Source organism: Oryctolagus cuniculus, chromosome 6 (assembly GCF_964237555.1).
Source record: "Oryctolagus cuniculus chromosome 6, mOryCun1.1, whole genome shotgun sequence".
NCBI classification, from domain to species: domain Eukaryota; kingdom Metazoa; phylum Chordata; class Mammalia; order Lagomorpha; family Leporidae; genus Oryctolagus; species Oryctolagus cuniculus.
The window spans coordinates 104,409,115-104,436,453 of NC_091437.1; the positions used below are offsets into that span (position 1 = coordinate 104,409,115).

The 27,339-nt window shown below is 37.9% G+C and overlaps 1 long non-coding RNA gene across 6 annotated transcripts in view; it reads left to right on the plus strand.

Moving 5' to 3' along the window:
• Window positions 1-19,991, plus strand: part of LOC103348070 (uncharacterized) — a 61,515-nt gene extending 41,524 nt beyond the window's left edge. For 2 of the 6 annotated variants that reach the window (XR_007918637.2, XR_007918635.2), the window contains one exon: window positions 7,059-19,991. This is a non-coding gene — a long non-coding RNA (uncharacterized lncRNA). The remainder of the gene's footprint in view (window positions 1-7,058) is intronic. The other 4 variants (XR_011389147.1, XR_011389148.1, XR_011389149.1 and 1 more) reach the window with 4 other exon arrangements.
• Window positions 19,992-27,339: the final 7,348 nt, after the last annotated feature.

Here is a 27,339-nt window from a genome sequence, read left to right on the forward strand (position 1 = left end):
GGAGATCCGATTTTCCCAGGACCATTTGTTGAAGAGACTGTCCTAGCTCCATAGACTGATTTTAGCTCCTTTGTCAAAGATAGGTTGGTTATAGATACATGGATTAATTTCTTGATTTTCTATTCTGTTCCATTGGTCTACACATCTATCTATACAAATGAATTTCTAAAAAAATTCATTTCTGCCTGATATTATAAACATTTCCTTACTTATAATAAAAATTTCAATGATTTAATTACAACTTTCCTACTACAAAAGTTTTGTGGAAATAATTTTAAGGTTTACTTAGAGGTGTACCAAACAAGTAGAGATACCTGTGTGTTTATTGCTTCTTCATGCTACTCAATGGTCGAAAAATAACCACACATAGCTTCCTTTGTGAGAATGATTAAAGGCAAATTAAAAGTGCATGTCCAAGAACAAGTCAGTTATTTACATGTGAAAGGAGATAAAATTGTGTAGAATGGAGTAGGCACTATCTTAATATTTTTATATTTCTTATTTATTTATTTTACATATTAGAGAGAGAGAGAGGGAGAGAGAGGAAGAGAGATTCTATCTGCTAGTTTACTCCTTATCTGTCTGCAACAGCTGAGTCTGTGCCAGGACAAAATAAGGATCCTGGAATTCAATCTGGTTTTCCTTCTTTTGTGGGTGGCAGGAACCCAAATACTGGAACCATCACGTGTTGCTTGCCAGGGTGCTTTAACAGGAAGTGATATTGGAAATGGAAACAATACTGAAACCCAGGGAACTGGGATGTAGGCATCCCAAATGCTGATTTAAATGCTGTAACAAATGGCCACCCTGTCATCTTAATGGGATGGATTTTTAATATCAGATGACTGGGAATGAGCCTTGAAAGCCTCCTTTTATACATTCTGGCATAGTCAGTAAATAGTATGAAAATATGCAAATATTTATTGCTGTCATATAATTGCTGAATCATTGGCAATTCCAGGTAATTGGTTTTGGTGAAAAATCAGCATTGTATTATTGGTGGGGGCTTGGAGAATGTCAGGACAGGTTGTGAATAAGAAATTAGGTTCTTAGGGACACACCAACCCACTGAGATATGATAGAATAACCAGGAGAGCCTTTGGGGCATGCAGTTGGAAGGAAATGAGCAGGCTCCAGTGAAAGGTGCAATCAATGAGCAAGAGCTGCACGGAGAACAGAAGGCTGTACGGAGTGGGGAAGAGCTTAGATCAGGGCAGTCATCTGACACCAGATGGACATCATTCTACCACAGGATCTGGAGTTTAGAAACAGCAGCCTCCTACCCAGGAGGACTGAGGAGAACAAGAACAAAGACATAATATGATATAGCTGGAGCCGGCGCTGTGGTGCAGTAGGTTAATCCTCCGTCTGTGGTGCCAGCATCCCATATTGGTGTCGGTGCTAGTCCTGGCTGTCCCTCTTTCAATCCAGCTCTCTTCTATGGCCCGGGAAAGCAGTAGAAGATGGCCCAATTCCTTGGGCCCTTGCACCCATGTGGGAGACTCGGAAGAAGATTCTGGCTTCTGGCTTTGGATTGGCGCAGCTCCAGCCATTGCGGCCATCTGGGGAGTAAACCAACGGAAGAAAAACCTTTCTCTCTGCCTCTCCCTCTCACTATCTGTAACTCTACTTCTCAAATAAATAAATAAAATATTTTTTAAAAAGATATTGCCTTATTAGAGCAGAACTCAGATACTGAAACTGGACTATAATAGGCTAATTTTGGGTTTTGGGATGTACTATGAGAACAAGATTTATAATTCTGCTCAGTGAAAATATTTTAAAACCTAGGTTAAGGCTGAACCTAACCATAACAGCCCAACTGTACAAGATAATTAACAACATTGTCATCAGTATCTTAACGGTAAATACATTTATGAGTTCCAAAGAAAGCTCTCCTTTAATATCTTTTACAAAGGCAGATGCTATACAAAACCAAAGGTAAGTTCAGGAAAAGTCAAAGTAGGGGAGAGTATTTGACCTAATGTTATACCCATTAAGATAGCCAGGTTTCCTACTGGGGTGTGAGGTCAACCCCCAGCTGACTCTTGACTCCAACTTCCTGGGAGGCAGTGGTGATGACTCAGCATTTGAGTTTCTACCACCCATGTGAGAGATTTGAATTCAGTTCCCAGTTCCCGGCTTCTGCTTCAGTTCAGCCCCAGCCATCCAAGGCATTTGGGCAGTGAACCAATGGATGGGAACTCTCTGTCTTTCTTGTGCTGTCTCTCTAATTGCAAAGAAAATCTTTAAAAAATCAAAACAGAGCCATTTAGATCTATTTCATCTGTTTTTATTCCAGAGAGTCTTTGTTTTGTGTGGGTAATGCCAATACTTATGAATCTTGGCTGTGCATCTTGTTATAAGGAGCAAAAGTTGGTTTCAGAAGTATAAATGAATATGGAAGGTTGGGGATGGGGAGTAGAATAATTTTTATTATCTAAACCAGGTTGTAAATGATGAAGGAAAATTAGATATGTAGCACTTGCAGCAGGGGCACAAGGGAATGATGCTTGGATTATTTTTCTGTTTTTTTTTTTTTTTTTTTTTTTATCATACTGCCTTGGGTTCCACCAGTAGAATTACAGGGATGCAGTATTTGCTTCTGGTATGCATAGTTCAAACCAAGTGGAGAATTGACAGCATGAAGGATGGCTCCTAACATAGGGGAGGCCCAGTTATCCCATGCCTTCTCTCTAGTGTGGGCAATTAAGCAATGGGTAGAAGAACATCCTGTAAAGGTTTGCTTCTTTTGCAGGAGTGGATAACATGAAAGGAATTGAAGAGAGTCAAAGGCTGTACATAAGCTATAGAGAATTTTCATACCTCACTTTTTTCCCCAAGGACAACCGGACCTCTGCCTGATTTTTCTTTTAATTATTAAAATTGTGTAAATGTTGACATCAGAATTATTACACATTACCAAACACCTGAAGGAAAAAAAACATTTCCCCCCATATTTATTTATGTATTAATATATATAGCTGGGGTTAGTGTTTTCACAGTGTTTGTTTCCTATGTAGATATTCTATACATAACAAAGGTATACTATTATACTTGAAATGAGTGATATTAGTATCACAGAACATGGGATTCATGACAAAGATCAAAAAGTGAGGAAAGAAGGATATATTACTATTTAGAGGGTATAATTCAGTGAAGACAATGTATATAGCCATCTAGATACCTAATAATATGGCATCTGTGCATTTTTATACTCTCTCTATATATATATTTAAAGATTTATTTATTTATTTGAAAGAGTTACACAGAGAGAGAAGGAGAGGCAGAGAGAGAGAAGTCTTCAACCACTGGTTCATTCCCCAGCTGGCTGCAACAACCAGAGCTGCACTGATCCAAAGCCAGGCCTCTTCTGGGTCTCCCACATGGATGCGGGGGCCCAAGGACTTGGGCCATCTTCTGCTGCTTTCCCAGGCCATAGCAGAGAGCTGGATTGGAAGTAGAGCAGCTGGGACTTGAACCAGAGTCCATATGGGATGTCGGCAGCACTGGCAGAGGCTTAATCCAATACGCCACAGCACTGGCCCCAATACTCTAAATATTTTAAATTCTACATGTGAGATAAAACGTGGAGTTTGTCTTTCTGTGTCTGACTTATTTCAGTTTGCATAAATATCTCCAGTTTCATCCAGGTTGCTGCAAATGTCAGGATTTCATTTTTTTTAATTGCTATTATTTTTTAAGTGAAAATGTTATCACTGAAAATCCTAATACTTAACTAGGTTATTGGTCTTGTACTTTGGTAACAGAAAGTTATTTTCTCAAATACCAACTCTCAGAAAATACACTGCTAATGTTCACTTCTGATAGAATTCATCAATTAACAGATTAGTTAAAACAGAGATCCCAATAATGAAGAAGTCATAATATAAAATGGCAGCCAGTAATAATTGGAATTATTTTAATTTTGTTTTAGTTCATCAGTAGCTCTAAAATTCATGTAAATATATAAATAATTTTTAAATGGAACGCACATAACATGTATTAAGATGAAACTGGATCTACTTGGTTCAGATTGTCTTTTATTAAACTTGACATGTAGCTTGAGGCTGGGGTTAGAGGAGAGGAGGTAAAGGTAAAGTGTAATACATTTAACATCTTTCATAGAAGGAAGTCAATGGATAGCACTCCTGTATCAATGTAGAAAATTCTACATGTACATATCACATGAAAATTTTAAAAGATTAATTTTCAAATGATCAGTAGAAACCTAAAATCAAGATGCCTTATAAATCACCACTGGAATTAAGCAAACAAAATATTAATACAAGGAAATGCAAGTAAAAAGAAATGAAAAGAAAGCACAAAGTAAACAGAGCATGAAATGCAGTGATGTGCATATGATTAAATATTTCATGTAGAACCATAAATTAGAAAAGAGCTAAACTCACTTGAGAAATACAAAGATTAAATTTTAGACACTCCAAAATGTCTAAATATGCACTCTACACAAAACTTATGCAAAAACAAAAGAACACAAATGTAAAAAAGGAAAAGATGGGCAAAGATATATGTAGTATACTAATTAAATTAAGGGATGGGGGACATTAGTTGCCATTGAAATATAATTCTAAAACAAAGTTAATAAATGGAAGAAAGATAAACATTGATATCAACACTGAAGATATAACCTGGCATAATCAAACATTAAGAAGCAAATAACCTGATATTGATGTATATAGAGAAGAAACTGCTAGTTAAAAAGAGAAGGAGATAAAAACAAGGCAATTATTTTGGAAAATATTATTACCACTTTCAACTTTTCTAAGAAATTAGATATAAGATAAATGACATAAAATACTCTGATAGATTGTTATTAGATTGAGAATTGACATTTCTTGTTTCAAATTATTTCTTCTTTTCCATTTTCCTCAAAATATTGCTCAAGTTGGTTGATACAGTGGGCCATTTAAGAAATTCCAGTAAATTTCCCAAGTGGCTAAATATACAGGTCATACTTAAAATAGCATTCCAGTAAAATTCAAAATTATATATCAACATTCATAGATACTTGGAGTTTCAAAATGATTCTCTAGGAAACTCTTGCATCAAAGTTGAAGTTAAAATATAAATATCAGCATTTCTTTTTCTGGCAATAATGCATAATACAGGCTATGGAAAACCTCATTACAATGCACATTTCTATGTGGATAAATATAACAAATCATTTTTAGTGTGTTCACTATAATGCAAGGGTATCTTTGGGGGTAAAAAACAAAGAGTTAGACAAGTGATTGGGAAATAGAACTGAAATCCCTAACTTCCCTGCAGAATAGTTCCAGAAAAACAGGAAACTTTCCCAAGAGACCAGACCGTGGCCTCAGGCGAGTGGAAGGAGGTTGGAAATGAAATTCCTGTGGAGCTGAAAATCAGAAGGCTGAAAATGTAAGCGAAAGCATAGATATAAAAAAAAGTAAACAAAAACAACAATAAAGAAAAAATTCTTGAAATAAAGGTAGAAGACATACAAGTTTATTTGTGTTGACAAGTTCTTTCAGGGGGTAAAAAAACAATGAACAGAAAGGTTTCCACTGAGACTGCATAACCACATTGGCATGGAGTACAAATCTGCACTACTCTTGTGGTTTAGGGAGCCACAAGCTGAGAAATGAACTTAAGTTGATAGAAAAGCAAACAAAATAACACACATAGCGAAAGATAAGTAAAATGAAACACAAAGACCAAAATGAATAGCATGGAACAAGGTGCTGAATTATATGGGAAGAAAAACATAAACCCTCTTAGGAGGGATCCCAGGCTAAGTGAAAATTCCACAGAAAAAAATCCTTCTTGGAATTGTATCTGTGGAATACACCAAAACTATTCTATTAATATTAATGAAAAATTTAAAAGTCCTCTGAATATCAATTCATAATCAAAATGAAAACACCCAAAAATTAACTATAGTGAAGGAGAACAGTTGTAACATGCAAAATACAAGAAAGGGTGCAAATAGAATGAGAAGAATACATATTTCACAAGGCAATGAAAAGAACCCAAAAGGAAAATATAATTGAACATATATACACCTAATAGAACTTTTACAGTAAGTGAATTAGGACAATGAAAGTGGATCTATTTAAAGGATGAAATCCATTTAGCAAAGGTTGTATTTCAGTGGGTTAAGCCACCACTTGGGATACTTGCATTCTATATTGGAGTGCCTGGTTAGAGGCCCGGCTACTCTGCTTCTGATCCAGGTTCCTGCTAAGGTACCTGGGAAGGAAGCAGATGATAGCTCAAGTACTTAGGTTTCTACCACCAAGGTGGGAGACCAGAATGGAGTTCCTGGCTCCTGGCTTTGGCTTGGCCAAGCCCCAGGTATTGGGGGCGAATAAACTAGGAGACAGAAGATCTCACTGTCTCCCTCACCCCTCTTCCTTTCACTCCAACCATCTTATAACTATTGTTCATTCTGCACTTGCTCCAGGGGATATGTACAAAGTGACTTGTAAGGAAAGAGATCACACTCCAAAATAAATTTCAGACTGTGTAAGAATGAATAAGGAAAAGTTTATTTGTATGAGTGCACCCGGTAGAGTCTGAATTTCATATGCTAGTTTAGCAGGTGGAAGTGCTCTAACATGAAACCCTTGCTTGAGTAAAACTTCAAGTGGTAACTCAATGAGATTATGATACAAGAACTTCCTTGGTATATTAAATAGGAAATAATCCAAAGCCTTAGGAAAACAGGCAAGTTAGAATTGATTTATTGGGGCCGGCGCTGTGGCATAGTGGGTAAAGCTGCTGCCTGCAGTGTTCCGGCTGCTCCTCTTCCGATCCAGCTCTCTGCTATGGCCTGAGAAAGCAGTAGAAGATTGCCCAAGTCCTCTGCACCCATGTGGGAGACCTGGAGGAAGCCCCTGGCTTTGGATCGGTGAAGCTCCAGCCATTGCGGCCATCTGGGGAATGAGTCAGCGGATGGAAGACTTTCTCTCTCTCTCCCTGCCTCTGCCTCTCTGTAACTCTTTCAAATACATAAATTAATTGATTTATCCTGGAGATTCAGCCCTTTGCACACCACATTTTTTTTTCAGGAGGAAGGATCCCCAAAGGGCCATCCCATCACTAAGTCATTAAGAAATAACACAAGTGAGAGAAACAGCCACATCCTTGAAACAAGGCCAGGTACAATGTGGATGGAAGCTGTCACTGACGTGAATATCCCATGAAGGTAATGTTACACTTATTGCTAGGGATTAGGTGAGTATGTTCAGTGCATTGTACACTGAATTTGAAGTTTTGACTCATGGAGATCTTCAATTTCACGTTACTCAAAATGAAGTAAATGTACAGCCTAATAAACCATTAAATTATCCGTATAACAAGTAAATTTCCAGGTTAGAGGCCAAATCCTTGATTTGAATAATTTTGAATGGGAATCATGTCCTCTGCCCTAATCACAGAGCTAAGTGTTTCATAGACCTAGAGCCTACAGACTAAAGGAGAGTTTTGGATCTCCTGCAACACTGCCATAGACATCTACCCTCTGTCTTCTTCCGTCCCTGTCAAAAGAGACTTCAGTTAATTATGCATTGAAGAAGAAGAAAAATCTAAATTTTTCTGAATTGACACAAATTCTTAGGGACACTAAATAACAATGTGAAGTTTGTAAGAGTCCGATAATAAATAGGAACATATGCTGGGTTAGAATCACACATTGCCCACATTTCTGTGAATTGCATCCAAGGTTATTTGTCTAGTTTCAGAATGTTTAATAGTAATGAGTATATATGGCAGCTGGCAGATTCTCTGTATTGGCTAACACAGAAAATTAGAATTATTGCTGTAGGAAGGTTAAGTTGCAGCTTCTGGAAATTTCCCTCCTTGCCAGATCTTACAGATAGGATACTGAACCAAACCCAACGCTGAACTCCTTTGGGAAACTGCAGAATGGAGGGCCGCTGGGAAAGATTTGCAAGGTGCAGGGGAGTTATGCTGTTCCCACACTTTACAGCAAACAGCGGATCTTTGAAAATGACTGAACTATTTTAACCTTCATCAGGTGTTAACTGCAATTGGCAGCCTCTTCGTGTATGGTTATCTGTCCATTCATGGGAATTTACCCAAACAACAACAAAAACAGCATATAAAGAGTTATCGATACTACCATGTTTACAGCAGCTCAATACCAATAACTAAGATGTGGAATCAACTCAGATGTCCATCGACTGATGACTGGGCAAAGAAATTATGATATATACACACTATGGAGTTCTACTCAGTTTAAAAGAAAGAAATAAAAAAAAAATCCTGTCTTTTACTACAAAATTTACGCACTTGGAAACCATTATACTTAGTGAAATAAACCAGTCCCCAAAAGACAGATACCATATGTTTTCCCATATCTGAGGTAACTAATAGAGTACCTAAAATGTAATGTATTGGAGTGAGATAGACACTTCGAGATTCAATGATCTTTTATAGTCCTTGTTTCTTCTGTTGAGGAACAGTGTTTTTATCTTCATTCTATTTGTTGAACTCTTTATGTAGGGTTAACCTTATAAGTATAAAGTAAACTGAAAACAGATTTTTGCAAAAATTAAGAGTGGGAGGCCGGCGCTGCGGCTCACTAGGCTCATCCTCCGCCTGTGGCGCCAGCACCCTGGGTTCTAGTTCCGGTCGGGGGTACTGGATTCTGTCCCGGCTGCTCCTATTCCAGTCCAGCTCTCTGCTGTGGCCCGGGAAGGCATGGAGGATGGTCCAAGTGCTTGGGCCCTGCACCCTATGGGAGACCAGGAAAGCCACCTGGCTCCTGCCTTCAGATTGGCGCAGCACAACGGCTGCAACGCGCCGGCCGTAGCAGCCATCTGGTGGTGAACCAACGGAAAAGGAAGACCTTTCTCTCTGCCTCTCTGACAGTCTAACTCTGTCTGTCCAAAAAAAAAAAAAAAAATTAAGAGTGGGAATAACAGAGGGAAGAGGAAGAAGGGCAGGAGAGTGGGAAGGAGGGAGCATAAGGTGGGAAGTATCACTATGATCCTAAATCTGCATATATTAAATATGTGTAATTTGTATACCTTAAATAACATTTTAAGAAAGTGATGACTGCTCCTTCTTTGAAGAATCCATTCTAGAAGAAGAGCCAGTTTTTGATGGAAGTAGATCTGATAAATGCAAGCTTAGGACTGAAGTGGACAATTATGTGACTCTGACTAATGTCCTCTCAAAATCTGTCCACCCCTTTTTTAATTGCTATGGTTTCAAAAGAATTTATTTTAAGAGCTAGCATTTGTGCACTTGTTTTCCTTTGAAAAAATTTTTTATTTATTTACTTGAAAGGCAGAGCAACAAGGAGTGTGATAGAGTAAACAATATCCACTGTTTTAATTCCAAAATGGCCATAAAATCCAGGTCTGGTCCTAGCCAAACCTAGGACCTGGAGCTCAATCCAGGTCTCCCATGTGAGTGACAGGCACTCAGACCCTTAGGCCATCATCAGATGACTCTGATGAGAAGTCAGCAGAGAGTCTAATTGGGGATCTTATGAAAGCTAGCTGGAGTTTCGCTATTGCACATTTCAGAATCTTTTCTTTATGTTTTACTAATGAAAGTTTGACTACAATATTGATGGTGAAGATCTTTTCTGGTCCTGAAAGTTTAGCCAGAACCATTAGGCAATAAATAGATATAAAAGGGATACAAATTGGAAAGGAGGAATTCAAACTGTCCCTATTTGCAGATGACATGCTCCTATATATGGGGAGACCAAAAGACTCCACTAAGAGACCATTGGAACTCGTAGAAGAATTTTGTAAAGTGGCAGGAAATAAAATTAACACACAAAAATCAATAGCGTTTGTATACACAGAAAATTCCATGGCTGAGAAAGAACTTCTAAAATCAATCTCATTTACAACAGATAAAGAAAAATTCAATACTTCGGAATATATTTAACTAAGGAGGTGAAAGACCTCTTCAATGAAAATTACAAAACATTAAAGAAAGTAATGGAAGAAGGCACAAAAAAATGGAAAAATCTTGCATGTTTGTGGACTAGAAGAATTAATATCATCAAAATGTCCATACTACCAAAGGCAATTTACAGATTCAGCATTCCCAATGATGCTAATATTTATATGGAAATATAAATATAAATAATAAAACTTATATGGAAATATTAGCATCATTTTCTAGCTCTGAGAAGAATATAGTTGATATTTTGATTGGGAATGCAAATCAAAACCACAATGAGGTTTCACCTCATTACAATTAGAATGACTCTCCTACAGAAATCAACTAACAATAAATGATGGAGAGGATGTGGGGAAAAAGGTACCTTAATCCACTGTTGGTGGGAATATAAACTGGGCAGCCACTGTGGGAAGCAGTAGGGAGATACCTCAGAAATCTGAATATAGACCTACCACGTGACCAAGCCATCCCACTCCTGGGAATTTACCGAAAGGAAATGAAATCAGCATATGATAGGGTGATCTGTACCCCCTTATTCATTGTAGCTCATAGCTAAGATATGGAATCAACCAGGATGTCCATCAACTGAAGACTGGATAAAGAAATTATGGTATATATATATCTTATATGAAATATATATATATATGCACCATAATTTCATATATATATATGTATGTGTGTGTATATGAAATCCTGTGGTTTGCAACAAAATTGATGCACCTGGAGACCATTGTACTTAGTGAAATAAGCCAGTCCCAAAGTGACAAATGCCATATGTTCTCCCTGATCTGTGGTAATTAATAGAGTATCTAAAAGGGAATCTATAGGAGTGAAATGGATTTTGCGATTGGATGATCATTTACAACCCTTGTCTCTATCACAGAGGAACAGTATTTTTATCTTCATACTGTTCATTGAACACTTTATTAGTATAGGGTTAATCTTATGAGTATAAAGTAAACTAAAAGCAGATATTTGTAAAACTTAAGAATAGGATAAGGAGGAAGAAGAAGGGTGGGAGCAAGGCTAAGAGGAAGGGTAGGGTGGAAGTCTCACTATGTCCCTAAAACTGCATATATAAAGTACATGGAATTTGTATATCTTAAATAAAATTGAAAGAGAAGGATATGTTACATAATAACAAAATAGCAAAAATCTAGGGTGTCAAATGTACATGTCTATAATATTCATGCATATACATATATAAATGATTAGGAACCTAATCATTTAACCCTCAAAATCTTTCTGAGAATTATGTAAAAAGAGAACAAGGAATTTATGCATACTTGTACATGGGTTAAATAACTTGTTCAAGATCTTAGACAGGAACTGGTAGAATTAGGATTTAAACTCATGTCTTTTTTACTCATATTCTATGTTCCTAGTCAGTTTGCTATCCATACACACATATATACTAACAAGGTATTACCAAAATGATTAAAATCTTAGGACATACCACGAACAAAACATTATTTTATTGAAGATACATATCACTTCCAAAATAAGTATTTCAAAATAGTTTTGAGCAATGAAAACTACAGAAATATCGGACAGCTGCTCAGTCATTACCCCAACCAAGGAATAGCACCCATGTGGATGTAGGAATTGGATTCAGTTGGTTGAGTAGTTGCAGGGTGTATTAGAACCATCTGTCCCAGGATCATGTACTGTGACAGTTCTCTGTGTCTTCAACTGTGATTCTTTGTCATGAGTCCTCATATGCATTTCAGAAATTGGAATGAGAATTGCTCTTCTCTCCTCTTCGTCTTCTGCTTTATCTTCTACAGGATTTAGCAGCACTGAACACAAATTTAGGGCACATATCATATTGCAGATGGCCTACTGAAAAGTCACTCTATTAGTTTCATCTGGATACAGAAACAGAATAATCATAAAATATTTTTATGATTTACTTTTCTGGTCTGTGTTTCATTGTCACTTGGGGGTAGTTGAATGATCTATAGGATTATCACACATATTTAATCTCTACTCAATATTTAGGCTATCAATTGTTGTAATGAAATGGTTATTATTTGAAAACCAGATTACACTTAATCATTAAATTTAACTTTCCCATAACCTTTTCAATTACATTTTCCCAAAAGAGCAGTGAAGAAAAGTATGTTCTTCTTTAGTACTTGCAGCACAATAGTTTTATATTTTTCTGTATTTTTAAAATATGCTGACTCCATATATTACTTACATTTTGATCATTATTATTTTCTCTTTTATACGAATTACTAAAAATTAAACCATTTTAAGCATATGCATCCTTAAAAGTTTTGTATGTGTTTGTTTTAATTTTATTTGAAACTGAGGGAGAAAGAGAGAGAGAGAGAGAGAGAGAGAGAGAGAGAGACCTTCTTTGTGTTCATTCCCAAATCTTCATAAGAGCTGAGACTGGGCCAGACTGAAGCCAGGAATCTGAAAATATGCCTGATTCTCTCATGTGGGTGGCAGAGACCCAACTACCTGGGCCATCAGCTGTTACCTCCTGGGGTGCACGTTAGTGGAAGCTGGGTCAGAAGCACAGCCAGGACTAGAACACAAGATCTCTGAAATATGATGTAAGTGTCCCAAGCGGTGTCTTAATTACTGAGCCAAATGCCCACTGCAGCATATGCCATTTTCTGAAAAGTAATAGAAACAGTAACAATTGTACTTAAAGCAACTGACCATAAAAGCTGTACATATTAACATGTACATTGTCTCTCACGTGGATGAAGTTATAGTTATTCTTGTAAGTTTATTACATCATGTGTTTTTCTTCTGCATAACCCATGAAAAATACTTTAATAGTTTATTGTTACTTATTCTGTCTTTTTGGAGGTTGATTCTGTTATAATTTGTGAGTAGGAAGACCGGAGACTTACCATCCTATATCTGTTCTCTCATTCTGGTCATTTTCATCTTAAAACTAGCTTCACTGAGAAGTAAGAAGAGATAGAGTTAAATACAGCAGCAAAAAGAGTATTTTTTCATTTGGTTTGGTGGGAGGTTTACCAATGAGGGTGATGACTGTGTATCTGTAGTGATGAAAAATGACCGACCGGTGAGGAGTAAACGTTCTGGCAGGAAACAGAAAGCAGACACATAAATCACAAACCAGACAGTGAGCGCGAAGGCGCTGAATAAAAATAAGCTTGGACATATGTGAGACTGGCAGAATGCAGTGATACAGGCTGCTCTCCGATGGGAAGGGCGATGGCACTGGGGCTCAGCGCATTTCATCTGCAGTCACTGAAGAGCAACACAAACCTGAAAGGCTGGCAATAGAAAAGCGATGAATTTTTTTCTAGAATGCATACTTAAGAGATGTACTTTAAAATAGGAAAACACAGCTTCACCTTCTCCTCATTCATACTTGGCCTGGCACTGGATAAGGATCAATTTTAAAGGACTTAAATGCATATGCACCACGCTAGACGTGGAAAGAAACTGAGGTCCTCCAAAGCAAAATGAGCTTCCAAGATGTGGAGACTTAGCGGTGACAAGGCTGAGATGATGCCAACACTTTTCAGATGTCAAGTCTGGGTACACATGTTTGTTCTTTTGATACTAATTGTCCTCCGCTACCTTTTAGTACAAATTAGAAATGGTTTAATTAAAATTTCATTTATCATATTTACTCCACTTTTATTTTACTTAATTCAATTCAATCTCAATTCATTGCATGCCCAATACATGCAAGTAGTATCTTAGAAAACATAAAGTTGAAAGAGACATTGTTCTTGCACTGAAGAATGGATTATAAATGATTAAGAGCACCTCATATGGAAACTCATGCAAATTGACAATCGCATGCTTCCACACTTCTTGACCATGGGATTTACCTAAGTTGTGTAAAAAATGTGTATTCATGTGTCAGTGTCATGAAGACTCAGATTCTGAGCTCTGAGGTAGAGGCTCTTTCAATGATTTAACAGTCCAGGTAATCTTCTGATCAAGTAGTTTGGGAAGACACGGTTGCTATAGTTTCCAAATTTGTGACATTGTGATAACCTAAGGAACTTCAACTATTACAGGTGTGTCTGTTTTACCTTTGGACCACAGAGATTGATTTGATTATTTGTTTTTAGTGTGGCCTAAGATATGAATTTTGAAGCTGTCCTCCATTTGACTCTAAGCTACAAACATCTTTAGTAACTTCAATGTGTTTGGTAGATATGATTTTCAAGGAAGTTTTCATGAAGTCAATGCCACCCACCAATATTGCTAATTATATATATTGAGAATTTAACTTTGTCATAAGTATTTTACATTTATTATCCTTTAAACACAAACCAATCAGATCAACATCAATATTATCTGTGTTTCATAGATTGAAAATTTTAACTGTAGAAAATTTCCTCAAGCTCCTATCATTTCTTTTTTTAATTCTTTTAATTTTTTTTAATTTTTTAATTTTTGACAGGCAGAGTTGACAGTGAGAGAGAGAGAGACAAAGAGAAAGGTCTTCCTTTACCGCGGCCAGCATGCTGCGGCTGGTGCACTGCGCTGATCTGAAGGCAGGAGCCAGGTGCTTCTCCTGGTCTCCCATAGGGTGCAGGGGCCAAGCACTTGGGCCATCCTCCACTGCACTCCCTGGCCACAGCAGAGAGCTGGCCTGGAAGAGGGGCAACCGGGACAGAATCCGGCGCCCTGACCGGGACTAGAACCTGGTGTGCCGGCGCCGCAAGGCGGAGGATTAGCCTAGTGAGCCACGGCGCCGGCCGCTCCTATCATTTCAAAGTGACTTACCGGGTGTGAAACTAGATTTGTCTTGAATGCAGAACTTGAGGCTTCATCACTTTGTCAGACTGACTTTCAGATATACCGCAAAGGACAGGAAGGCTTGCCACTGACAGAAATGGAAATGAAAGGCACCCAAATGTCAGCAAAGGAAGAAGTGTAATAAATTGAAATGTTTGTTTGCAGATAATGGAGGCCTTGAATTCATTGACAACCTGATTAATCATCAGATAATTGATTCATTGATTGATTCATTCATTCATCTATTCATTCAGCATATTTCTATTTTTTCATTATTAGAATTTCGTACAAAGTTGTCTAAAAAATATCACCTGTGGGTTGAGAATCATAGGTTAAATATTTACCTAGATTTTAAAGGTAAAACTTGTTTCAATTTTTATTGTGTTTGTTGATTTTAACATCTTCCACTGTAAAGATTTTATTGAAGCAGAGTGCTGAAGAGTATCCAACAATCACAGAAAGATCTCATTTAAAAAGCACATGGATATATTTGCCCTTCCTATTAGGTGGAACTCCAGAGATTTATGGCATAGATAAATGGTGTTAGCATTTATTCTTAAAGAAAATGCTTCCTATAGGTTGTGATATTCTATCCAGAAACCTCTTTTGTTAGTATAATTTAAATTATTCTTATTATTAAAGAGAAAATCCAGTTAACTGTTGGTTGTCTAAAAATAGCTACTCTTTCTTTTCACAATAAAGTGTTATCATAGGACCTGTAGACAGAAAATACAGAACATTTTGGCAGTGAGAGGAAGGGTGTTTTGAAAATCCTCAATCTTGAGTCTTTATTGTAAATAGTTTCCTGGACACAGAGTGGTATTTCCTTTGTAGACTTTGAATCTTCTGTCACTTATATGCATAGATGATCTGTATTTATCAGTAGTAGCAAACACTAAAGTATATGAACAAAGCGAGTATTTAAAATTCCTTTGTCATTTTTTTAAATATAAAGGAGTGAAATGTCTATACTATAATGATTTTGATGTTTGGTCTCACACTTTGAGAATTCAGGAATTTGAATGTGCATTCAGTCATGATTTTTCAAACACATTTTTAAATATCCATAGTGTTCCTGATGGTCCTTTGCTGGGAGGATACAGTGGAAGCAAAAGGGAACATTTTCTGATCCTATTGATCTTGCAGTCTAATGGAGAAAACAAATGATCACACAAACACATAATTGGTACATGTTGAATATCATTTACTACATTACACAGTAAATATAAAAATGCACATATTAAGGAATCACCATTTAGTAGGAGGAATAAATTTCAACAGAACTGTTTTTTATTGAATAGATGAGTGGTTAAGATTAAAGACTCCAAATTTACAATCAAAACTGTATGAGGAATTTCATTTTTAATAAGGCTAGAATTACAATCTAGTAGGAAAATGTTGGTTTATTTGCTGCATTTTGACATACTTTTCTATAATACTAGAAATATTTATATTATAATAAATATCAATGAATGATGACAGCACTTAAAAGATTTGTGGTCAATAGATTTAAAATATGTGTTTACCTCATTTCTTCACAATATGTATTTTCCATGAACTTTTTGAGACTCATCATATATATACATTCTAACTTTTAAAATGGCATCAACAACTATTTGAAGATGTGGAAGGTCATATCTCAGTGAATAGTTTGAAGCTGTAGAGGCGTAAGAAGATTGAATTGGAGTTTCAGGGCATTAGAATCAAACAGACCAGAATTTAAATCATGGAATACCATGCCACAGAGTGTGGACTTTATTCCTTAGGCATTGGCAAACCATGCAGCACTTTTAGAGAATGGAAGGGCCACATATTCCTTTTATAAAGACCACTCTAGTTGGTAGACAGAATATTGAATTTCTTTGGAAAATACAAAAAGAAAAGACCAGTTAGGCAGCTACTGTATTAACACAGGTGAGCAAGAAACAAGGTAATCTCATTATGGATAGGCACTAAGAATCAAAAAAACCCAAACATTTTTAAAGTAGAAGGGAATCACAAATTGTACTGAGTAAAGGGAGTGGTGAAGAAAGGAGAAGAGAAAAAGATGAATCCAGGAAGAAGCTGAAAGGGGAACCAAACCAGAGCTTGATGGAGGGAATACTTCCTTTGTGTCATGTAGCATAGTGGGGCGACTATAATTCACAATAACCCATTGTGTATTTTATGAGAAAATAGAATAAAAGAGCTCTAAGTTTCAATCACAAAGTTGTGCCAAAGAAAGGGACATGTTGACTTCTCTGATTTAATCAGTGCACGCTGTACAAATGGATTGAAGCATTGCACTATAGACCCTAAATATGTCCAACTACTGTTAAGATTTTTAGCAAGAACCTTCAAATATAAGGAATAAAAGGAAAATACATCAGAATTTCAGAAACATCTGAAGTTTGAACATGGAGTTCTGATGTAAAAAGGCAATTGATTAAATACCAATTTGAAATTAATATATGCTCTCTATAATGTGTAAACTCTAAACATTACAAATAAAGGGCTAGCGACATTGAGTATAATGAGTCAAATTATTTATATAAGCTAACCTGAGAGGGTTTCTTTTTTGCACATTATCAGCTCTAGAGAAGCTTTGAGTATGAGGGGAGCTTTGGCAGAGCAACTGCTTTGTCAAGTCTTTCTGTCGATGTCTGTACTAGGTATTAAGTATTATTTAATAGAGAAGAAAAATGAGGAGAAAATACAGGAGCTATTTTTACAATGCTAGACAAATATTAGCTCAATTGTTGAATGGCATTAATTAATTTACTCAATACTAAGTGGACTTTTACACAAAGAACTTTAAATAGTTTAACCATGTAAGAATGCATGTTACTTTAGTTTCATACTTTTTTATGTCAGTTCAAAAAAAGTGGACTAGTACAGTGAATGTAGTTATAATTTTTTTTCTGAAAATATCATATTTGTTTCTGGTTTAAATTCAACTGAGCAACCAGTGAAACTACATTATAGTTATCTGAGCTTTTGTGAAGACATAGTGGTGGAAACCCACTGTGCAAGATCAAGTTTCACTGTGGATTTCAAGGGAGTGGCCACACAAAAATCTCCCATAAAAATCTCTCAGGCAATCTCTATAATGTCAAGCGTAACAGACTCAATAATTGAATCTTTATCTGGCGTGGAGATGAAAGGGCTCCTGTTTTACTATTACAACAGTAGAAACATGTCGCAGGTCAGTAAGTGCAGTTAAATTAGATCAAGTACATTCCGTGTGTGTGTGTGTGTGTGTGTGTGTATGTGTATACACAAACTAGCTCTGTGATGCTGATATCCAATCTTCAGTGTTCACCAAGTTATCATAAATAGCCCCAAGCTAGAGTTAATGGGGAATGGTAGTTTTGTCTTAAATGTGTTTTAGTGTACTTCTGTATAATGTAATAAAAGGATATTGTTAAGTTCCGTGAATGTTAAAAATATTTCTATTAATCATTGGACTGTTGAACTCTTCACTTGAAAGAACAGAAAAGTTCTAAGAAATAAGAGGAAAATCAATTATAACAGAGTTGAAAAAATAATTAAGCTTTAAAGCAAGTGGTACTATGAACTTTAGCTGTCTTGCCACTGTGAGTTGAAGATGTCCGGTTTCTTTCTGCCTCTCTAATGTATCATTGTGAAAGTAGTAACGCTTAAAATGGCTTTGTTATAACATTTCCCATTATCAAATTAATTAATCTTAGACTACTAGAAGTAAAATATATACAATGTCTCACAGTTTTGGAGGCTGGGAGTCTAAAACTGAGATGTTGTCAGAGTTGGTTCTTTCTGAGAGCTCTAAGGGAAAGATCTGTTCTAGGTTCCCCTCCTTAGCCTATAGATGACTATCTTCATGTGCTCTCCCTGTGTCTCCATATTTGCTTCCCTCTGTGCATATCTGTGTATAAATGTCCTCCTTTTAAAAGAACATCAGCCGTGTTGATCATCATAATGATTTCATTTTAACTTGAATATCTATCTAAGATCCTATTTCCAAATAAGGTAATTTCTTAAGGTACTAAAGCTAGGACTTTCAACATATGAGTTTTGGTGGGGAATGATTCAGCATATTGTAATGACCCTTGGCCTCATAGATAAGGGTGTGTTATGGTTATTGTAACTGCAATCAAGCACAGTGCTAGCATGGACAATGGATTATCTGCCAACTTTGTGTCTTTCTTTCAGAGGACCTACTCCTTCATAGAGGTCACTCATCAGTCACTCTGGAACCATGCAAACTTTCCTCTTGTCTAATGGTTACTAGTTCCATAGTGGGCATGTGATTCAATTCAGGCGATCAGATTCTCCTGGGAATTTGGAATTGAGAGACCAAGAATACATCACATGTCTGGGCTGCATTATTGAGCTGGAAGCAAATAAATGCAGCAGCCCTGGGTAGCTCTTCAGTTCCTGATCTTTGCCCTACCCACTCCATGGTTGCTGGCGTTCTCCTTGTTAGAATTCTGTGAGGGGGCTGGCACTGTGGCATAGAGGTAAAGACACTGCCTGCAGTGTCGACATCCCAAATGGGCACTGGTTAAAGTCCCTGCTGCTCCACTTCCAATCCAGCTCTCTGCTGTGGCCCGGGAAAGCAGTAGAAGATGGCCCAAGTCCTTGGGCCCCTGCACCTGCATGGAAAGACTTGGAGGAAGCTCCTGGCTCCTGGCTCCTGGCTCCTGGTTCGGGATCAGGGAAGCTCAGGCCACTGTGGCCAACTGGGGAGCAAACCAGCAGATGGAAGACCTCTCTCTCTCTGCCTCTCTTTCTCTTTCTGTGTATTTTTTTCAAATAAAAAATAAATTTTTTAAAAAAAGAATTCTGTATCAGCCCTTAAGGCATGCGGATCCGGCTGAAATGCCCATGAGAGTATTTCTGGCATGGAAAGCCAAGACACTCTGGGGGGGGGGGGGGCAAACTAAATGAAAGATCTCCGTGAGTGAGATCCCAGTGGAAAGAATGGGTCATCAAAGAAGGAGGTACCTTTCTCTGAAGAGAGGAGAGAACTTCCACTTTGACCATGGCCTTGTCTAAATATGATCAGAGTCAGTGAACTCAGGGGGCTTCCATAGCCTTGGCAGCTCATGACAAGAGCCTAGGGTGATTACTGATGCCATAAACAAGAGTGTCAATTTGTTAAGTCAACAACAGGAGTCACTGTGCACTTACTCCTCATGTAGGAGCTCTGTCCTTAGTGTGCTGTACATTGAGATTTAATGCTGTAACTAGTACTCAAACAGTATTTTTCACTTTATGTTTCTGTGTGGGAGCAAACTGTTGAAATCTTTACTTAATGTATGCTAAACTGATCTTCTGTATATAAAGAGAAACGAAAATGAATCTTGATGTGAATGGAAGGGGAGAGGGAGTGGATAAGGGGAGGGTTGCAGGTGGGAGGGACGTTATGGGGGGAAGCCATTGTAATCCATAAGCTGTACTTTGGAAATTTATATTCATTAAATAAAAGTTATAAAATAAATAAATAAATAAATAAAGAGGAGAAAAAGAATCAAAAAAAAAAAAAAGAATTCTGTGAGAATCTTTTAATGTGCTGATTTTTTTCCTGTGGATAAATTCCCAAGAGTAAAATGGCTGGTTCATACGATAGATCTGTTTTCAGATCTCTGAGGAATCTCCACAGTCTTCCAAAATGGTGTACTAGTTTACATTCCCACCAATATTGGATTAGAGTATTCTTTTCCCCCACATCCTCGCCAGCATTTGTTGTTTGCTGATTTCTATATGAGCGCCTTTCTAACTGGGGAGAGGAGAAACCTGAATTTTTTTTTTTTTTTTTTTTTTTTTTGACAGGCAGAGGGGACAGTGAGAGAGAGAGAGACAGAGAGAAAGGTCTTCCTTTGCTGTTGGTTCACCCTCCAATGGCCGCCGCGGCCTGCGCGCTGCGGCCGGCGCACTGCAGCCGGCGCACCGCGCTGCCGATGGCAGGAGCCAGGTACTTATCCTGGTTTCCCATGGGGTGCAGGGCCCAAGTACTTGGGCCATCCTCCACTGCACTCCCTGGCCACAGCAGAGAGCTGGCCTGGAAGAGGGGCAACCGGGACAGAATCCGGCGCCCTGACCGGGACTAGAACCCGGTGTGCAGGCGCCGCAAGGAGGAGGATTAGCCTAGTGAGCAGCGGCACTGGCACCTAACTGATTTTGATTTGCATTTCCCTAATGGCTTGTGATCCTGAGCATTTTTTCATGTGTCTATTGGCCATTTGAATTTCCTCTCTTGAAAGAATGCCTGATGAAGTCCTTTGCCCATTTCTTAGGTGGATTGTTTCTTTTGTAGTTGTTTAGTTTCTTGAGCTCTTTGTAGATTTCAAGATGGCTGAATAGGGAAAAGACAAGCTTATTTTGACTAGGGGAAAGTGAAGGAAGTGCATTCCCAGGGGAGAGTTGGAGAGAAATTGGCAGTGGAAATTCTACCTAAAGAAGAGAGATGCTGTGGAGCAGTGTGGAAAGTGTTGACACACAACAGCAAGCAGGGAACCACTCTAGCTCCTGCAGCTGGGCCCTGGAGGAGATGCCAGCTGAGCAGACTGTGACATCCCTTGCCACTGGTGATATTACCTGAGGACCACAATGACTATGAGTCCCGCCTGGAGTCCTAGCGGGGTGCAGGGTAACCATCTAATCCAGTAAAGGAAAAGAACATTTCTCTCCCCCCATCTCCCAAAAAGGTGGCCTGGCAATTGGTGGGGAGAAGGAGCCATCTGGATGCCAATAGAGGCTATGGCAGCTCTCACCAGCACACCTGATCAAGGGATTTTACCAGAGGGAGAAATGTGCATTTCCCGCTGACTTTGAATCTCACTGGGAGGCTTGACAGAGGGCTGGGTACCCACGTAGGAGGGGTTTAGTTTTTCCATCCTGTCAACCTATCACCGGCTCCATGGCTCAAACTGCCAAGGCGGAGCACTCACAGGTAGCTGGCTCTGGGCACATCTTTACTCTCTCTGTGGATGGGGCCGGCTAGCAAGACTGAGAGTGAATCTCTGTGCCCATGACTGTGGAAACCTTGCGTGCTGTGACTGAGAATTCTGTGACTGCAATAGGGTGCAGGGTGCAGCTAGGTCTCTAGACAATCACTTTGAAGTCAGAGGCTCAGAGCTCCCTGACTGCCTAGGGTGAGTCACTGCAGAGGGTTCCATGCTCACACTGAGGACCACAGAGATCCTTTTTGTAGTTCATGTGCCATTGTGGCTAGGGGTTGCACTCACAGTGGGCTAACCCTGGGCACTGATCACCTTGGAAGAGAGGAGGTGACCAGTTCTGATTATGCCAACTGGTGTGATTGTGCCCTCCCCTCTGCTGACAATAGAAGAGTTCTACCACCTAAATTGGGTGCCACCCTGGATTCTCACTCCACCCTTGAACACCGACTAGAGCTCCCTGGCCCCACTCAGCACACACCTTTGGATATTCACTAAAGGAGTAGACACTCTACTAAGCCACAGAGTCATGGTTCAAAGATAAAAGCCATCAGAGGAGAAAACCAGCAAGTGTTTCCACAAATGCCTAAAAATTGCAGAAATACAAGAAATAAGACAACGTGACTCTCCAAAAGGAGTATAACAACACTTCAATGTTAGAGTGAGAAGATGAAGAGATTGATGAAATACCCGAAAATGAATCCAAAAGAATAGTTTTCTTTCTACGAATAAGCAGAAAAAATATGTACCTCAAAAGAAGTCAACAAGATCCAGTGGGTATGATATCTTGAAATAAATGATAGTTAAAAATACAAAAATTCCCCAATGTCTTCAAGAAACAAGAATTTTCATATTTATGACTGTTTCTTGTTTGTTCAAATTGCCAAGGGCAATTTGTCATTTTCAGTAAGGTAGAGTTTGATAAATGAAGGAAAGTGGATTCTAATTACAAGTAGTTGATTACCATTATAAAGAGAGAAATAAGGTTTTTTAATATGTGAAAGCAACTGTTATTAATTTTCAAAATATGCTAATATTTTAACTCATTTTTGTGAAGAGCAGTTTAATGTAGTTATCCTGAATATAAACTTACAATGTAGCAGAGTAATGTAACTATATTGAAATATTTAGGACACACAGAGAGGATATAGTTCTGAACGAAAATCATTTTGGCCTGAGCCAGCCTTCCTACTTAAATAAGTAGGCCAAAGTGGCCTCCATATATGGCGAACTACAACCTAGTTTGCTGTGCAGGCAAACTGTAATCTAATGAAAGAGTATACTCTTGCAGACAAGCAACTGAGTCTCAGCCAATCACAGCAGCTGAACTCCTGCCACCAGCTTTGATCTGGAATATAGCTGGATTCTGTATATTCTTGCTCAATTCAATTTTTAAAATTTATTTACATAAATGAAATTGATTTCATGTATTTAATATAAGCAATTGTAGGCAATAATGACATTTTACACCTTCCCTCCCTTCAATTTTCTTCCATTTCCTTCCTTCCTTCCTTCCTTGCTTCCTTCCTTCCTTCCTTCCTTCCTTCCTTCCTTCCCTTTCTTGGCTCAACTTTCATATTAACATAAGGAAGAATGAGTTGACCCACTAATGGGGCAATATTTTAATTCCAAAATTTCAAATATCATTATTAAATAAGGATCCCATGCTCTTTTTCCAAAATGCATGGTTGTTGTGTGTGAAAGTGGGGTTGGGGATGGATGTAGAGCACATAAGGGTATATCAGGTGATGCATAATTAGAATTTCAGAAGAGCTCATTGTTGTATAGGTATGATTATGACTTGATCCAGAGTTCTTACTTTCTAACATAAGTGACATGATATTTTCTCTTTAATTGGTTATTCTTTCTTGAATTGAAAACAAAAAAAAGAAATGCCCTTCACTGTGAATGTAGTAGGCTTTAGTTTCCTTGACTATAAAAAAGGATCTAAATTCTAATATTTTATGCTTTATTGATTTTGAAAAACACATGCCAAGATAACTTTCAATCAATAATACAACATTGCACCAAATGCCAATTCTTACGTGGAGCACATGGCAGTCCAGGTATTGACGAGTCCATGTTTTATTCAATCTTATTTTGTTCTCATTCCAATTAATTGGCATCATGGCCAAATTTTACTAAGCATACAAAGTTTAATTTACAGGCCCATAAATCACTGACAAATTCCATTGGCATTTTAATATGAGATATACTAAGCTTCTCAGTGGATTTTTTAAATATCACTTTCATTTTGAAAAATGAATCATCTAGGAACCAATATGAACATTTTTTTAAAAAGCATATGTAGTGAGCAAAAGAATTTTATAGCATTAATTCATTTACTAGACTAGGAAATATTTGCTTTTTGGTTGGGTAATTATTTTTCTAATCTTCATTTATTTCAAAGAGACACACACACATGGAAAAAGGGAGAAATATATATATGTGTGTGTGTATGGAGAGAGAGAGAGAGAGAGAGAGAGAGAGAGAGAAGCAGAGTGTAGTGATTAACAGCAAGTTCCGCAGAGACGGGCAACCCAGTCTCAAATACAAAGATGAACCACAAACATAATTTACAAGGCTTAGTACAAAGCTAAAATGTAGCGTACCTTGTTCACAATTTACTAAGAATTTTGAGACAAAAACAGTCAATCATTGAGACAAGAGTAGTTCCTTGGAAGCATGGGGTCTTTCAAAGTCACTGCCCATAATATTAACTTTGAATAACCTTGGGCAAGAGGCTTTTTTTTTTTTAAATGAACTATCACATATTTATGTTCTGTCATGCAATGTGGCTTCTACCCTATTCTTTTTTTTAAGATTTATTTTATTTATTTGAAAGGTAGAGTTATAAGAGAGGTAGAGAGAGAGAGGGAGAGAGAGAAGAGAAGAGAGAGAGAGAGAGAGAGAGAGAGGTCTTCCATATGCTGGTTCACTCCTGAAATGGCTGCAGCAACCAGGGCTGAGCCACGCCAATCTAGGAGCTAGGAGCTTCTTCCCGGTCTCCTAAGTGCAGGGACCCAAGCACTTGGGGCATCCTCTGCAGCTTTCCCAGGTGCATTAGCAAGGAGCTGGATCAGAAGTGGAACAGCTGGGACTTGAATCAGTGCCCAAATGGATTGCCAGCACTGCAGGAAGGGGCTTTAACTCCCTGCACCACAGCGTCGACCCCAGGCAACAGGTTTATCCTTTCTCTACTGCTTTACGTATATCTGTTCTGTTTCTTTATAAGCTATTAGGTAAATTCAATAAACTAATGTATGCAAACTCTTTCAGCAGTATCTGGTACAAAAATGACATACAGACATGGGAGGAAAAGCCAGTAGGAAAGTTGCTATGGTAGATTTTTAAGAGTAAACAATTCTTCCTGAAGAACATCGTATTTCCCATACCTCATTGGATACCCTCTTACCAACCCTAAGCAAAGGGAATAGTAAAGATCAGTGACTGACTTGGTCCTTTGAGTTGGAAATGGTGTTCACTTCTTTGCGAGTTAACAATCTGGGCACCATCAGAGTTTGGTAGCAAGAAAGATGGAATAGATATCTACATTATAGGCAGGACAAGTGGATATGACAATTCTGCTTACAGTTTGTGGCTGCTGTAACTGGAATCTCTGATCAATTGCACTTAAGTATTTCTTGCTGATTTGTACTTACACTAATGATTGCATGTTGATCTTTTTATAAGCAATCTTGCTGAATTTCCTTATTAGCTCTAATGTGACTATATATTTGCATGGAATTTTCTGAATGCTATTTTATTCTAAGGGCAATTTTATATGTTTCTTTTTGTCATTAATTCTCCCTTATTTTTACTCTTATTGTATTGGCTAGTGCATCTGATAGAGTGAGGAATAATAGCAGTGATAGTATCTTTGTCTTGTTTCTAATTTTAATGGAAATTAATTTCTTTGTGAATGGATCTCCATGTGTGACATTTCTGAGAGATATGTCAGCCCCATATATGTCAAATTCATAATATTTGTACCTAGAAGAAATGGGCTATTTTGGAAGGCCTTAAGATCCCTACTGGAGGAAATTTTCAAGCACTGGCTTGCCAAATCCTTGATAGGTTCTTTGGTAAGGGTAATTCAAGATTGTCTCAAAGATAGGGCCTTTCCAACCCTGGATTGTACTAACATATTTAGATAATCCCTGGACCAAACCAGTAATGGTAAGCAGAGATACATGTGTGACAAATTCATTTATTTATTTTTCTTTTCAGCATTTAAAAAGATCTAATCTATGGTAAACTTGGAAACACATTATATATTCCATGTGAGGAGATAAGTACATATGTATTTTAATTAACTATAAAATTGAACCATAAGTGTAATTAGCTATAGCTAAAATGCCAGGGAAAGAATATTTAAAAGTTCCCTCACAGGTAAAATGTAAGGAAACAGGAGATGTGAGTTAGTGAGTAAGTCCATTATAGAGGGTGTGAGGAACAGGAACATCACGGCCAAAGGCAGCAAGCTGGGCAGATGTGAGAAATGGCACTCATGTTCTTTAGCCTCTTTCTGTTACTTGGTTAGCAGGGGTTGATTTGCTACATCCAGGTGTCCAAGTTCACTGATGCTTTTGAGTCCATGTCTGAGGGTGTAACAGGAATGAAAGGAGACAGGACTGAGGGAGGAGCGAGAAGAGGGGATATTGTATTATTTTCCTTTTTCTTTCTTGTGGCTCCCACAGCCAGATTTTTCATGAATTGCTTTTATTAGTCCTAAGGTCTAATATTCATGTATTGATAGTATATGTATTAGTTGATAAATAATGAAGAAGCCCTCATTCTGTTTTGGTCTAGGTTAAAGCATTAAAATCTAGGCAAAAATCCTTCATGCAGTCCACTCACAATTGGCTTTGAATCTTGATGAGGAATATTGCAGCTTCTAGTGTTTCACAGTCTCTCGTAGATGCTTTTCACAATGTGCCCCATTCACACAGGGGAAAAAAGATGTAGATTTAACCTTGTACTTATCATTGAAACCCAGAAAGTGTTGCTTTCCAAAGATTTTTCATTTGTGAATTCATGTCTGGACCAAAAGATAACACTTTCTATAGGTCGTGTAAATGAAACACATGGATTACATTCCAGAATTGTCATTACAAGTCTTTTAACAAGTTAGAGAAGCTTAGTGTCATCCAAAGGTTGTCACTACCGTGGGACTCCCTTGAGAATTAAATTACAATAAGAGAACTTCAGCAAGCGAGTGTTAAATTAATACTTTTGTTTGTTTTCCTTAGTCTTGTCAAAAGGAAGATTAATGTGCAATTTTGCTGTGTTCAATATAGCTTTTCTTATAGGAATGTGGTGTCTAAATCAAAATCCCATTTAGATGCAGGGAAACTTGCTAGTGTGTGGTGATCTTTTCACCTTTCCTCCAGCTTCCCTCATGCTTAACTTTTTTCCCTAGTAAGCAGGCGGTTTCTCCTGTTTACCCCTCCTTCCACACCCTCCTCAATCCTATGCTGCTGGGTGCTATAATCTTGGAGTTCCTCTACATAGGTGGGGGTAAAAAAGAGTTCTCCAAAGGTGGAAGCTAAAAGAAAAAAAAATATAGGGTCATTTTATAAATGGAATCCCTGAAAGGCAGTGCTTCTTGCTGGGTAATAGCACAGAACCTTTAAATCATAGAAATTAGAGACAGGAGACCCGTCAGGTCACCTTGTCCACCTCCTATAGCAGCTTTATGTATTTTGTTTGAAATGACATGAGCAGTGAA